Source organism: Protopterus annectens, chromosome 5.part1 (assembly GCF_019279795.1).
Source record: "Protopterus annectens isolate FY-2018-M chromosome 5.part1, PAN1.0, whole genome shotgun sequence".
NCBI classification, from domain to species: domain Eukaryota; kingdom Metazoa; phylum Chordata; order Ceratodontiformes; family Protopteridae; genus Protopterus; species Protopterus annectens.
Window position 1 is genome coordinate 211,216,464 of NC_056736.1, and position 14,436 is coordinate 211,230,899.

Genomic DNA, 14,436 nt, shown 5'->3' on the forward strand with positions numbered 1-14,436 from the left:
TTGCTGGATATGCTCCACCTAAACAGAGGCCCCTGAGAACCACATGCTCTAGGGATATACACCTAACCACAATGATGACTAGGACGTGCTGGACGGATAGATTCCTGACCTGGAGACTCCCCATGCTTTGGAACATGATTCCAATGTACATCAGGCAGGGCCCCTCACTAGCACTCTTCAAGGGAAACCTTGACGTGTGGATGGGAAACAGACTTTTCCCCCAGGGATCACTGCAGTGGCTTTGCTGGACAGAAGCACAGAGAACTAATGGCTCTGCCATTCAGAGGCACAGGGAACTAACCTATGGGGGTGGTGAAAGCCAACACACTCTAGCTAGGCTTATAAATACCCTTGGTAAGACAGCCTAGTACCTACCTTTGCACTTATTACATGTCTTATGCGCATGGATAGTTAACTAGCTCTTCAATTTTACTTTGCTATCATGCTGATAAACTGTCGGGTGACTTCAAGTCATATGTATCCTGTTATTGTGTATTGTAAATGCCAACAGACATAACTAATGTTTGCCTAACATAACAGTAATGCTATGTAACTTGTAATACATATCTGCCTACAATACTGTACATTACATAGTTATTGATACAATATCCCACAATGCAAATCATAATTGCACAGTGGGTCAAACTTCAACATGTTATTCTCAGTAATACACCCATACATATGGCTACTGTTACAATATATCAACATATACTATCCCCTGTTATAGCACATACTTGTTGGACCAGTCCTGTCACTGACAGCGGCTGGTGAGGAATATTTGTGTTCAAAGCCCTTATATAGCATCCCTTGTGGTGTATGCGGTGTTTGCCTTGTGACCTACAGCAGTACACACATAAATACTACAAGTGTTACTATGCTCAACAATACATCACTACAAGATAAGTGTTTCCACTATTTGGATTGCGTACACTTTAAATATTACAGAACAGGGACTAAATATGCAGACATACTAAGTGTTCTACATACCTTATTAGTAACCCGAGGTTTAGTTGACTGTTGATTCAATCCTTTTCAGTTTATGTTTCAATCTTCTTTGTAATGTTCTGCTGGTATATACGGATGGTTTGAATGTGTGATAAGCCATCCTTTTCTAGTTAAATAACGGTAACATGTGCTATCCTGACCATCAATTGGTGTTCTAAAGTTGTTAATTAGATGCACATCAGCTGTGCAGCTACTCCATTAGCCGATATTATGGCAACAGTGGTGTATAATTGAGTACTCCACTTGGGCGTTGTCCGTTTGCCTTACTTTTGAAGAAGACGGCCTGGATGTGTTGTTTGTGATGTATTTCAACAGCTATATGGAGACAGACAGAGATATATTAGCTTCATGACTCTGGTGGATTGTGTGTAATGGCTAGATGATTTTATTCTACATGTGAGTACAGCTGTTATATTTCAGAACATTGTTAATTATGCAGGGTTTGTTTGTACCTGATACTTCTGCAGATGTTTCAGTCTGGCAAGGATGTTTGGGCAGCTCAAGGCTGTATGGCTATGCATGAACTGTTATGTGGTTTACAGTGTGCTCACCAGACTTCCTTGATTTGGTGTACATGTGTATTATACTGTGCTGTTACTCAGTAATTGGAACACCTCCCGGTGTACACACAACCCATTGAAACGGGATTAGTGCAAACAAACCCTGTAACATCGGCAGCTGTTTCATTGTATAACAGCAACTATTTCACATAGGGCCATGTTAGTGTGTCTCTGACAAGGTATGTTAAGGCTTCTGCAGATGTCGTACAGTGAGTGAATGATTTGTGATATTATTACAGTTTGAATTGTAATTTTTTTGGGTGTGGGGGTGATTTTGGTGGGTGTACATGGCAGATGCAAGTGTGTAGGAACTGCTTTTATACATAATTGATATGTGCGTGAGGGCTCATTCCCTATTTGAACACCTATCCTTTAGTGGACTAATACTATGGTAATTGCAGGCTGATTCATTAAGGCACTGTTAAGTGGTTCCTGTATAGCATGCAGGTGATGTTAGTCCTTGAATCCTTTCGGCAATACATTGGAATGTAATAAAGTGTGCTACATGAAAGCTGTGTATTTCTGTCATAGGTATTTGCAGTCACTGGAGTTGTGTTGGTGACTGACCCTCTTTGGCTAGGGTTGCCACCTTTTCATATGGCCATAGTGGGACATTTTCAGGACACACATCAGATTTTACAGGCTGACACAAACCCACGGTCAGTACAAGGGATAGAACTTTCCTTTCTTGCCTAAATATAAGCTTATTCTTGTAGCAGTTTAGTTGATTATCCTGTTTCTTGTAACATGTAGGTATTTTAGATACAGAAAGAACTATTGTATGCCACTATTACATTACATATGGGACATAATTATGTCCTCCAATCCCAGAACATTTGCCACATTTAATATATTTGGTCAGGACACAACCGCCCAAAGAGGGACTGTCCCTCGCAAAGTGGGACAGGTGGTAACCCTATCATTGGCTCACATCCATAGCACATATTTGTAATAGTGTATAGGCATATACTCTCCATATTCTTTGTGCATAAAGGTTGGTCATGGCGAAATGTGTGATTGCTATGGTTCATGTTATACTCATATATGAACACTTCAATCACTGTATACGGGATACCTACGGAATCCCGAGACCACACAATTCTGATGCCCACAGTACCGGGCCCAGACTCCCATTCCCCACATTACCGACAGCGACAGTAACTCGTGAAAGTAACACGAACATGGAACACACACACACGCACACAGACACACTGCTACCCACCACATCCAAGCAAACCATCCTACACTACGTATGAGCAGGTGGGAAAGCCCCCCTACACCCCCCATGTTGGTGTCTGCACCCCCCACACCCCCCTACTTTAATACTCTACCTCCTAGATCGCACAAACAGATGGACAAAACTAACCAACACCCACACATTACAGTCCCCCAGGAACACACACCACACTCAGAACACACACATGCACACACTACAGCCCTCAGAAACACATTTACACACAGTAACATACCTGAACCGCAACACCCGAAGCACTAACCAACTTTCTTTAACATCATGATTTTAAACCTCGCCTTCTGGTGTTTCGGTACTGTGTTCTTTCGGACTTTAAGCCTTGTGATTGCGAGCATCGGTATGTCAAGCAGTCGGTATGTGGTAAGTATCCCATTTATATGTACCTCCATGGTTATGTAGATGTTGTTAACCTAACTATATATCTACATATATATGTATATCTCCATATATCGACATATATCTCTCTCTCTCTGCCTCTATATATATATACATATATATATATATATATATATATATATATATATATATATTTATATATATATATATATATATATATATATATATATATATATATATATATATATATATATATATATATATATATATATATATATATATATATATATATATATATATAAAACATACACCTTTCATTGGGTACATGCCGGTTTGTCCTATTTCCACACATTCCTACCTTTTGTGTTTTATCCTGTCAGTATACACAACTGCCATTGGTACATCTCAGGTAGCTTAGTGGTATGTTATTCTGAAGATTGTGTACATGGTTGCGTGCTCTAATCCTGGCAGTGGTATTTTACCTCTCAGAGCAGGCACTGGTAGTGCAAGGGTGATTAACGCAGATTTCAGCAGTTGTGTGTTCCACATGTTTATTATTCTGTGGAATGCTACCTATATATGCAAGCTGTGGTTAATGTATACTATATAACATGTAAATCATCTGAGAAGATTCATGTCATGGATACTCCCCATTATTTGGAACTACATCCCTGATTACATTATACAAAACCTCTCACTAACACTCCAGGGAATCCTTGTAGAGTGGATGGGGAACAGTGGATGCACCCCAGGGATCCTGCAATTGGCTCTGCTCCACAGAGGGACAGTTAGTCAATCAATGGGGTGGCGATAGCAGACACATTTTGGCTATGCTTATGAGTGGCCTTGGGCAGTTAGGCAAGTACCTACCTATGTATCTATGAACCTATACATACAGTATGGACACACGCTGATAGCTTAATTTACTGTTCAGGTATTGACTTACCTTGTGCCAATGGCAGTTGTGTGTACAATAGTTGAGGGCTAACTATGTAGGATGCACACAGTAGACCACCTATACATGACAATTTACAGGTGGTCGTGTGTGTGTGCCATCCATGTTTGCTGTGTGTGCAGGTGGAGAAGGGTGTCAGTCCATAAGTGCCTACACTGTCAGTGTGTGTGCTATAGGTTCTCTCTTTTCCAAGGCATGGGCATACTGGGCATGCCTCCATCTGCCTACTGGGGCTGGCACAGGGTGTTCATGGTCTGAGTCCCTCTGTGCCTGTGGAGTCCTTGGCAATGGTGGTGGGTTGTGAGGGCCTTCACCATTCTGTCCCTGCTGCAGCTGTTTCCGCAGGCACATACTATGAAGATGTGAGCACACGTGCCTGGAGAGTACTGCAAGGCTCCACCAGATATGTTCAAGCAATGGAACCGTGATTTCAGCATCCCAAACACGTGCTCTATGATGATTCTGTTTTCTGTGTGTGCCTCATTATGGTGTTCTTGCATGGCTGTGTGTGCATTTCTAATGGGAGTCATCATCCACGGTTCCAGTGCATAGCCAGCATCCCCCACCAGGTGGCCATATGGGATGTCCCCCTAGGCAAATACCTGATACAACTTTGAGGCATGCCAGATGTAGGAGTCGTGATAGCTTACCAGGGCTACCAGCACACACATGCATGATAATGCCCTGGACATTGCACATGACCTGGCAGTTGATGGAGGGGTATCCCTTGCGGTTTATATAGTGCCTACCCTGCTCACTGGGTGGTGATTTGATGTATATATGCGTACAGTCTATTGCACCCAGTACCTCTGGGTAGTCTGCCACACGGTGGAAGAGACGCATATTGCTGGCCAACTCTTCCTGCATTCAGGGGATGTATATGTGCTCATTGTCATGTGGTAACATGGCATCCAGGAACTGGTGGAGTACCCTGGACGCTGATGCCTATGAGATCCCCATGATATCCCCAGTTGGCCTGTGGAAGGTACCTGTGGCTAGTATTCTCAAGCTTACACATACCTTCGTGTCCACTAGGATGTGTTCCTCTCTGTTACCTCTGGCTCTGAGGCATGGCCGGCACAGCTCAACAAGTTGCTGTATGGTGTCCCTGTCCACCCTGTAACACTTTACTATCTCCAGATCATGTAGCCACTGGTAGGTTACCCTGGGTCTGAACAATCTTCTCCTCCTCCGGTGGCTGAGATGGTTGTCAGCATCATCCTCCACACCACCGTCAATCTCCAACACATGCTGGTGAATCAAAGCTATGGCAGCCCCTAACATGTACATATTAAAAGTTCCCTGTCTGTATACACCAATGGTGCAGAGTGTCTGGGAATACACAAGTGTGTGTATGGAGCTTTCACACCTTATACTATTGTGCAATGGATGATGCTGCTGTAATTGGGTGTGTATGTCCAATTCCAGCTGCAGGATATCTTAATTATTGGTTTTACAGCAGGTACTGCTATTGTGGGGCCTTTGGTGTTGACTTACGCTTGGCTGCCGTGATTCATCTATTGCCCTTTACTTCACTTTTCAACCCGATTCCCCTCCCATTGTCAGGCATGCATCCAGCTGCCAGCTTTCTTGTTTTGTACTTTCACAACCTAGGATTGTGTTGGGAAATGTGTTATGTAGCTGATCTACTGCAAGTTTGCTTTGTTCTGCTGTGACAGTTCTCTTTTCTTTGCTGTACGGCACCTTCCCTTTCCTGTTCTGCAGGTAGATGCTAGCAGCCTTGTTAGCAGTTGTCAATGGCCCACTGTGAGTTCCTATGTGTTAATTACTCATTGGCACTCCAATTACCATGCTGCAGCATTTCCTTATTGTCTTCCCATATCCTTCCTGTTTCAGCTGTGGTGCATGCCGCGCACAGCCATTTACCGGGTTTTGAGCACGTTTTCATCCACGTTCACATGCACTTTCTGTTACCTTGTGTGCTCTCAGCTAAGCAAAGCTATGGCCACTTCTGCACCCCTATCCTGTGACTTGCTTAGCAAAGGCAACCCGGATTAGCAATGCTCCAATGTGCTTACAGCTATGGTGGCGCACCCCTCTCTTAATGTCATGTTTACCTCCAGGCCACTCCTCGGTGTTGTACCGCTATGCCATGTGGTACATCGTTACGCCAGTGCAGCGTTTGCGATTCAGTATTACTTGACTCATTTGCATGGCATTGACTACTAATTCCTAGTTACCATGCAGAATACTGTCACAGACCCTTAGCAACCCTTGCACCATGGTTGTGGTGTAGCATGCGTGCCATTGACTATTATGGGGAATTCATGAATTGTGTTACATTGCAGTTTTGTGACATCTAAATATATTTTCCTTGTGATCCCATTTGCGCACCAATGCACTGCGGTTTTACTTTGCGTTAGTGTGGCCATGCCATTAAATGTTATTTTTTATGTGTTGTGCATGTTTTTTATGACATTCGCTATATATTTAGCCATTGGCATATATTAACATTATAATAAGTAAGTTTGGTCCACTTTCATGGCTCCGATTTTATGTTAGAAAAAATGTAAACCTTTTTTTGGTTTACGTTTCTTCATGCTTACGCTATGACTGCACAACTTCATGAATCGCTATATACCTTCATTTGCATGCTACACTGCTGCGCATCGGGTAATTAGCATACATGTGCCAGGAGCTGCGTAGCTCTGGCATACGCTAGTAGTGCACGTGGAAACAGCTCATACCTGAATCGCTCGACGGCCATATTTGGGGCTAGATCGCCGACACTACTCCGGTGCCTGACACAAGCTTCATATATCCCAGGGACAGTCTTTCCCAGTATAACGGAATTAATCAAATAAAGCTTTTTATTAAACAATAGTTTGCATGTTTTTTTTCAAAAACAGCAAAGCTCCTTTATTTCATCTAGTATCCTATTACATTGTTCCTCACTCACCCAAATGTTATTCCACAAAGAAATTTCTTTCATTTACTATATCATCTAGTCCTTTACTTTTTTCTTTATGTAAATTCATGACTATTATATTTAAACGTTAGTATATACAATATAACTACTTCCATCCAGACTTTGCTTCTTGCAATCAATATAATATCATTTACATAGATAAACATGACTGGAATTTTTATCCCTTCATTAGTAATATTAGTAGCACCTCTCAAATTCAAAATTTTCATCTCTGACTAATACATTTATAACTAATGCAAATAATATTCCAGAAATAAGCAGGAAACCCAGCATTGATGTAAACAGTAATAAAATAGTAAAAAAATAAATAAATAAAAAATAAAAACAACAGCAGCTGGACAAACACGGAACTTTAATAACAAAGGAAAAACTACAAACTGCACTTTTGTCTTATACAAAATACATCTTCAGAGCTGTGAAACAGGAAGGGAGAACAGCATTTAAAGCATATTCATGAACACACTCCCAAAACCACACAATCAGAGGGCAGAAATGAGAAAAAACCCTGGAAAATCATAAAGAGATTGGAAAAAAGTGAAATATAACATAAACAACACTATTCACAAACTGGAAGCCCTCATTTTTAGTTCACCTGTAATGGAAATGCTGTCATTAATCCATGGCAAGAGTGTATTGTCTAATCTAAGTTGCCACAACATTTCACAATGCAATAATTTGTTTTTCCTGTCCCTTCTGTAGGCAGCTACTTGCACTTGCTCCAAAATCTTTTAAAGTCTACACAGGATAGGGATTGCTTGGCAAGAACACTCTTGTTGTCAGCTTTCTGTATACTATACACATGCTGATAAATCCTTTTGTTGAAGGCATTATTGGTTTTGCCCACATATAGCACTTGATACTGAGTACAGACTGCAATGTATACCACACTTTCAGAGTAGCAATAAAACGTGCCCTCTTTTGCAACTTTCATAATCATATCCATTAAGATGCCACTATAGTTGTTCTCAATTTAGTAACACTGGGTACATCTCCCACATTTCAAAGTCACTGGAAACTTGGACACAAAATTAAAACATGGTTTCTCCAATACATTTTTGATATTGGGTTTCCTATTGTATGGAAATGTTAGCTGGCTATTAGCCAACTGTTGGGTTCCTTTGTCACAAGAAAGGACATGCCAGTTATTGAAAATAATTTGCTGGATATTCTTGCTGTCCAGGGAATATTGAAAAACAATGTTCTTTTGGGCAATTAATTTTTATTTGTCCTAGTTAAACACAGTAGAGTTCACCAGCCTACCTTCAATGATAGCTGCATACCTCTCTGTTCTCCCTTCCCACACCTCAGCTTGAACACAATCAAAAAAAGGAGATGGGATATGCCCGGTCTAAAAACATCCTCTTAAACAAAGAATTAATCTGAACATATTTCATCATTGGGTGTCAATCTAGAAACCCTCATAAATTGACTTTACCTTTCCTTTAGTGAAAATGATGGCAGTGGTAGCTCATGGTGTGTTGTCATGTTTTGTTTGTTAAAAGCAAAATGAAAAACAAAACCTTTAACCAAGAATGAGATTCCATAAGTTGCTGAGCTGGTAAAGCATCATGAGTCTTTTAGGAATATTCAAATAAGGGACAAAACTCTAGGCTTTGGGACTGGCTCCATGTTTTTCCATCTCCCAGATTTTCCTTCAGTCACCTGCCCTGGACCCTCACACCAGGGTCTTTAACTGCCTTTAAATAACTGACCTGTTGAATGTGATGTACTAGAACAAGAACATTCAACAATCTACCTACTTAACTGAATAAAGTACTTGAAACTTCTACAAGGCATCTTCATTGCTCCTGCAGGGATATATCAGAGAGAGAGGGAGTCTCTTAGATCTGCTAGCTAAAGTAATTTTATCTGGAATAATCCAGTCGTTATCACAGACTTTGCTGGTGTCTATAACTTCTTTACAATATTTGCTTAAATATTTTTAATGTCTCTTTTTTAACTTCAGTTTGAAATTGAACATGTATTTTCTTTGTTTCTCTGTGAAATGCTTTTAGAATGAAAGCATTTCATAATTTATAGTTCTTTTTCTTCTCATACTTACCCCAGAAAAGTTTTTAAAACAAAGTCCATCTCAAAATAATGTCACAAAATGTCTCTTTAATTGTCCTGAGCCCTCACTCTCATTGTGACCATTAAATTATCCCAAATGTCATGACTGTCCATTTCTTCTTCTACTTTGTTCTGAATTATCACTGTAAATTTCCTTTGATTGTTGACATTTCCTTTTCTCAGTTCGTCTCTCATCACTTTCCCTGCAGTTTCTTCAACAGTCTTGGCATATGATTTCTTTGTCTGGCAATCTTTTTTCTAAATAGCTTCCGATTCCTTTGATTGAATTTTGTCCATAATTTCACCCAATGAAACAATTTTTCCTCTCTCCAGCTCACTCTGCAGCAGCAATTCACCCAAAATATCATCCTGCAACCTTCCCGAATGGTGAGTTTTAATAATGCATCCATTATTGTTTTAAATGTTTGCTTCCAAAGAAAGAAACAAACAAATTCCACTGAAACAGCTCCTCAGAATCTTGTAGAGTTTCAAACACTTCCCCAGTTTTTTGCCTTTGTGCTGTCCTCCATATTGGATCTCTTGAGTGCTGTCCTCTCAGCCAGCACCTTTCTAGTGAGCAAGAGAAGTTCCATAGTGTCCTGGTCACATGATACCAAACAAATATAAATAACACCTTGGGTTTACCTTGAAAAGAAGCAACTAGCCTAGTGGTACTAACCTGGTCAACAAAGGATGAACAAATAAATACACCCCCGGATTTATGAAGCCCTTTATAGTGTGCAGGATTAATTTAAGAGCTATTTTCGGCAATATGGCCGACGTGCGATCCAGGAACGAGCTCCCGGGACATGCACGTGAGCTCTTAGGCTAATCCTGCATGGACAGAGCTCCTGTATGCAAATTACCCTCATTTGCAGGTGAAAACCATGCAAATGAGGGTAATATGTGATCCAGGAAGCTGGCAGCTGTCAGTGCAGGATGAGTGCAGTGTGCAGAAATGTACTTGGTTAGTAACCGAGTACAGTTCTGCAATCTACAAAACAGAGATATGACAGCTCCAAATAAAGGCTGCATATCATTGCGGAAGCATGCCAATGTCCAAGTAGAAGGCCATTGGCATTGCAAACTGCAAAAAAAAAATAAATAAACAACTTTTAATTTTCTATTCGCCGAGCTCACCTGGTTAAGCATAGGGCAGCAACGCTCAAATGGGATCGGGGGGAAAATAATAAAATAAACCTAAAATAAGCTTGCTAACTAAAATTAGTATTCTGCCATGCAAGTCAATGGCAGGCAGAAGACAACCTGGCCAGTGAGTAATGGTTGCTAAAGGGGAGGCTCAGTGTGAGACATGTAACTATGCATTAGCAAGCAATCCTATGCAAATGAGGGAAAGGTTAGTGAATCCCAGATTTTCCCAGAGTGTGAGGCAGGTCCCAAGAGTGTAAAAGTATAAATAGCTGGGTGCAAGACTAGGATATATGTGACATCATGGGGGGTAGTGTCAGGCATACTGTAAGTGGATTGGAGACCTGTGGCTCAGGATTGCTCCTAGATTAGCACAGCTAAGCTAGGGGTGTGTCTAAATCTGCCTAGCACTCTTTACAAAGTGTAAGCGAGTATACGCACTGTGCACCAGGTTTTACAGGAAGAAAAAGGAAGTTAAACCAGGAAAAAGCAGCTCTGTGCACATTTGAGCACTCCATTTGCTCGGCGCACACACACGCCTAAACAGGGAGGCAATGGGAAGGGAAAACAGCAGTAGGAAGGTAATCAAGGAGCACTAGCTGAGCTGCCAGGTGAAATGTATCAGAATCAGCTAATCACACAGGAAACAGACTAGCCCAGCCGAGAACACCACTATAAACCAAGCAAAGACCTACCCCCCTGGTTTTTCCACACTCTACACCACTGGTGTATACAAGCGGGGAAATTTTAAAACCAAACCTACAAAATGAGAAGAGTGGCATCAGGCAACATAGAACAACATGTGCAAGAGGCTGAGGGTGGTGAGGATGTCAATGCTGCCAAACAGCCCACAGTGAGGAGACAGAGAAGAGTGTACAGACCCAGGGTAACCTACCAGGGGCTACATGAGCTGGAGATAGTGGAGCACTATAGGGTAGAGAGAGACATCCTACAGCAAATCGTTGAGCTGTGCAGGCCACATCTGACACACCACACTGGCCGAGGGGAAACGATCCCAGTGGATACCAAGGTATGTGTAGGCCTAAGTATACTAGCCACAGGTACCTCCCAAACTACAACTGGGGATAACATGGGCATCTCCCAGGCATCAGCATCCAGAGTATTCCATCAGTTCCTGGATGCCATGTTAGCACATTCCAGTGAGCACGTATATTTCCTCAACACACATGAGGTGTTGACCCACAATATGTGTCTCTTCCACCAAATAGCTAACTACCCTGGGGTAGTAGGTGCTATTAGACTGCACGCATTTACACATCAAAGCACCACCCGGTGAGCAGGGTAGGGCCTACATCAACCACAGGGGCATCCCCTCCATCAACTGCCAGGTCATATGTGATGTCCAGGGCATTATACTGAATGCGCGTGCTGGCTGCCCTGGAAGCTATGACGATTCACACATATGGTAACTGATGCAGCTGTACCACAGATTTACCGATGTGGATATCCCCTACGGTCACCTAGTGTGGGATGCTGGGTACCCACTGGAGCCGTGGCTGATGACACCCATCGGAAATGCACACACACCTGAACAACAACGCCATAATGACTCACACGCACAGACCAGACATATAATAGAGCGTGTGTTTGGGATGCTCAGGTCACGTTTCCAGTATCTGGACATATCCGGTGGAGCCCTGCAGTATTCGCCAGCTACATGTACCCTAATAGTAATGATATTTGCTATGCTACACAATATGATCCTGTGGAAACAGCTGCAGCAGGAACACCATGGGGCAGGGCCACACAGCCCCCCCCCCCCACCAATGCCAAGGCCTGTACAGGTACAGAGTGACTCAGAAGAGGAACAACCTGAGCCTGCCCCAGTAGGCAGAAGGGGTTGTGCCCAGTATGCCCTGGCCTTGGCAAAGAGGCAGTACTATGTGCATCCAATATAGGCAGCCTACCAGCACCATCCTCAAGTCCAGCACACCCTCAAGGTTAGTCAATCAACCTACCAATTTCTAAATAGAGTAGAATGTGTTTTTACCTGTAGCTATGGTATGGATTTAAACGTGCAAGGGAATTGGGTGGCTGGATGTCAAGGCAGCAGAGGGTAGACACGCATAGTGGCAGCATGAGAGCTGTAACATGCACTGGAGTCACCATAGTAGCCAGTACTACACAGGGTGACAAAACCCTCTGCAGGAAATGGCCTGAGCTCCAGGGGTGTCCATAAGAGCCACACATACCAGTCAGGAAGAATCACATACCCAGAAACAGTCTCAGCCAGCAGGACAGGTGAAGACAAACATAAACAAATTCTGTACTATGGCCTCTGAATGTGCCCTATAGTTAACCCCTCCCCAAGGCTTACACAGACAGTCAGTCGGATGTAAGTTGTGAAGGCTAGGAAGTCAGACACTAATATGTAGGTAAATAAAGCTAGGATCTGTACTATACTGGTAAGTCCTAGCCAGCAGGATAGGTAAGACTACAGACTGAAATGGAGTACCTGACATAGCAATACAGTCCTAGCAAATGTGTACAAGTGTCGGGTTCACCCCCATCCAACATACACATAGAGTAACAGTCAGGTGTCTGCCCCCACTCCTGTGTAGAACAGTAGAAACAGTCAGGTGTCCCCCCCGCTATGCAGAAATGTAGCAACAATCAATGGCAAATGACCAATGGATACCCTGCAGACACAGCATGCTACCTGTTGGTGTACAACAAAAGGTCAGCACCACAGTACAAACAACCTGGACACGATCCACACATGCAACACAGATGGTCATACTGGGCATGCTCACGCATTTAGATGAGTGAAGGCAATGTCAGTCAACAACATACTGAGAGGTCATACTGGGCATGCTCACACACAAACACAAGGAGGCCATGTCTGCAAACACCAGTGGACCAGACATATGTGGAAGTTGCCATTCTCAGTGTGGACACATGTCAGTATGCACCACTCCTGCCTTGCACACACAGTTGATAGGAATACAGACAAATATGTAAGGACAACACACTATAATAAGCCACAGGTGCACGGGCATAGATGTGTGGAAGAGGGTGACCGTGACAAGGAGCCATGCGGGCCTGTCCCAACTGGCAAACTGGCAAAGGGCCCCCAACACATGAGGTGTGGATGTAACCCACTGCGGATACTAGCCACCAGTACCTGTCAGCATGACAGACTATGTGGTGTACGTGTCAGCTGTGCAACAAGACGGTGCAAGGAAGCAGTCATCTAGTAGCTGTATACACACACCTGTGACATATGACCCCATGTGTGCCCACATGTGGCATGTCAACCCCTACATGAATGGGGTATGGCCCATGTACACACTGCCCTCCCCATAGCAGTAGTATGACCAGCCTGCTGAGGTCATCCAAAGTGAATTACACCTTTGGGAAAGCTATAGCTCAGTAATATGCATGGCTTGTCCCATGTTGTGTGAGTGTGTGTTTGTGTGTGTGCCTTGTCTGCCTCTGACTGTGTAGAGTGAAATGCTTGTTAGGCTACTCACACTCCGTGCAATACATATATTCAATTTTGCTAAGGCTGCTGATGTCACTCACCTAGAAGTACACCAATGGGAACATGATAGCCCAGTAATCACCGTAGCACGTCCTGTAACTGCATACTGCTGTAGTGTGATAAACTAGTTAGGTAGGTGTTTGAACACCAGCCCTGGCAATTGTGTGTGTGTGTGTGTGTGTGTGTGTGTGTGTGTGTGTGTGTGTGTGTGTGTGTGTGTGTGTGTGTGTGTCTGACTGGGTAGACAGCAATGCTTTTTAGCCTACCCACACTCCATACAATACAAATACTCTACTTTGCCAAGGCTGCTGATGTCACTCACCTAGAAGTACACCTCTGGGAACATGATAACCCAGTAATCACTGTAGAGCATCCTGTAACTGCATACTGCTGTAGTGTGATAAACTAGTTAGGTAGGTGGTTGAACCCCAGCCCTGGCATCTGTGTGTGTGAGTCTGTGTGTGTGTCTGACTGGTTAGAGAGCAATGCTTTTTAGGCTACTCATACTCCATACAATACAAATACTCTACTTTGCCAAGGCTGCTGATGTCACTCACCTAGAAGTACACCTCTGGGAACATGCTAACCCAGTAATTGCTGTAGAACACCCTGTAAATGCATACTCCTGTAGTATGATAAACTAATTAGATAGGT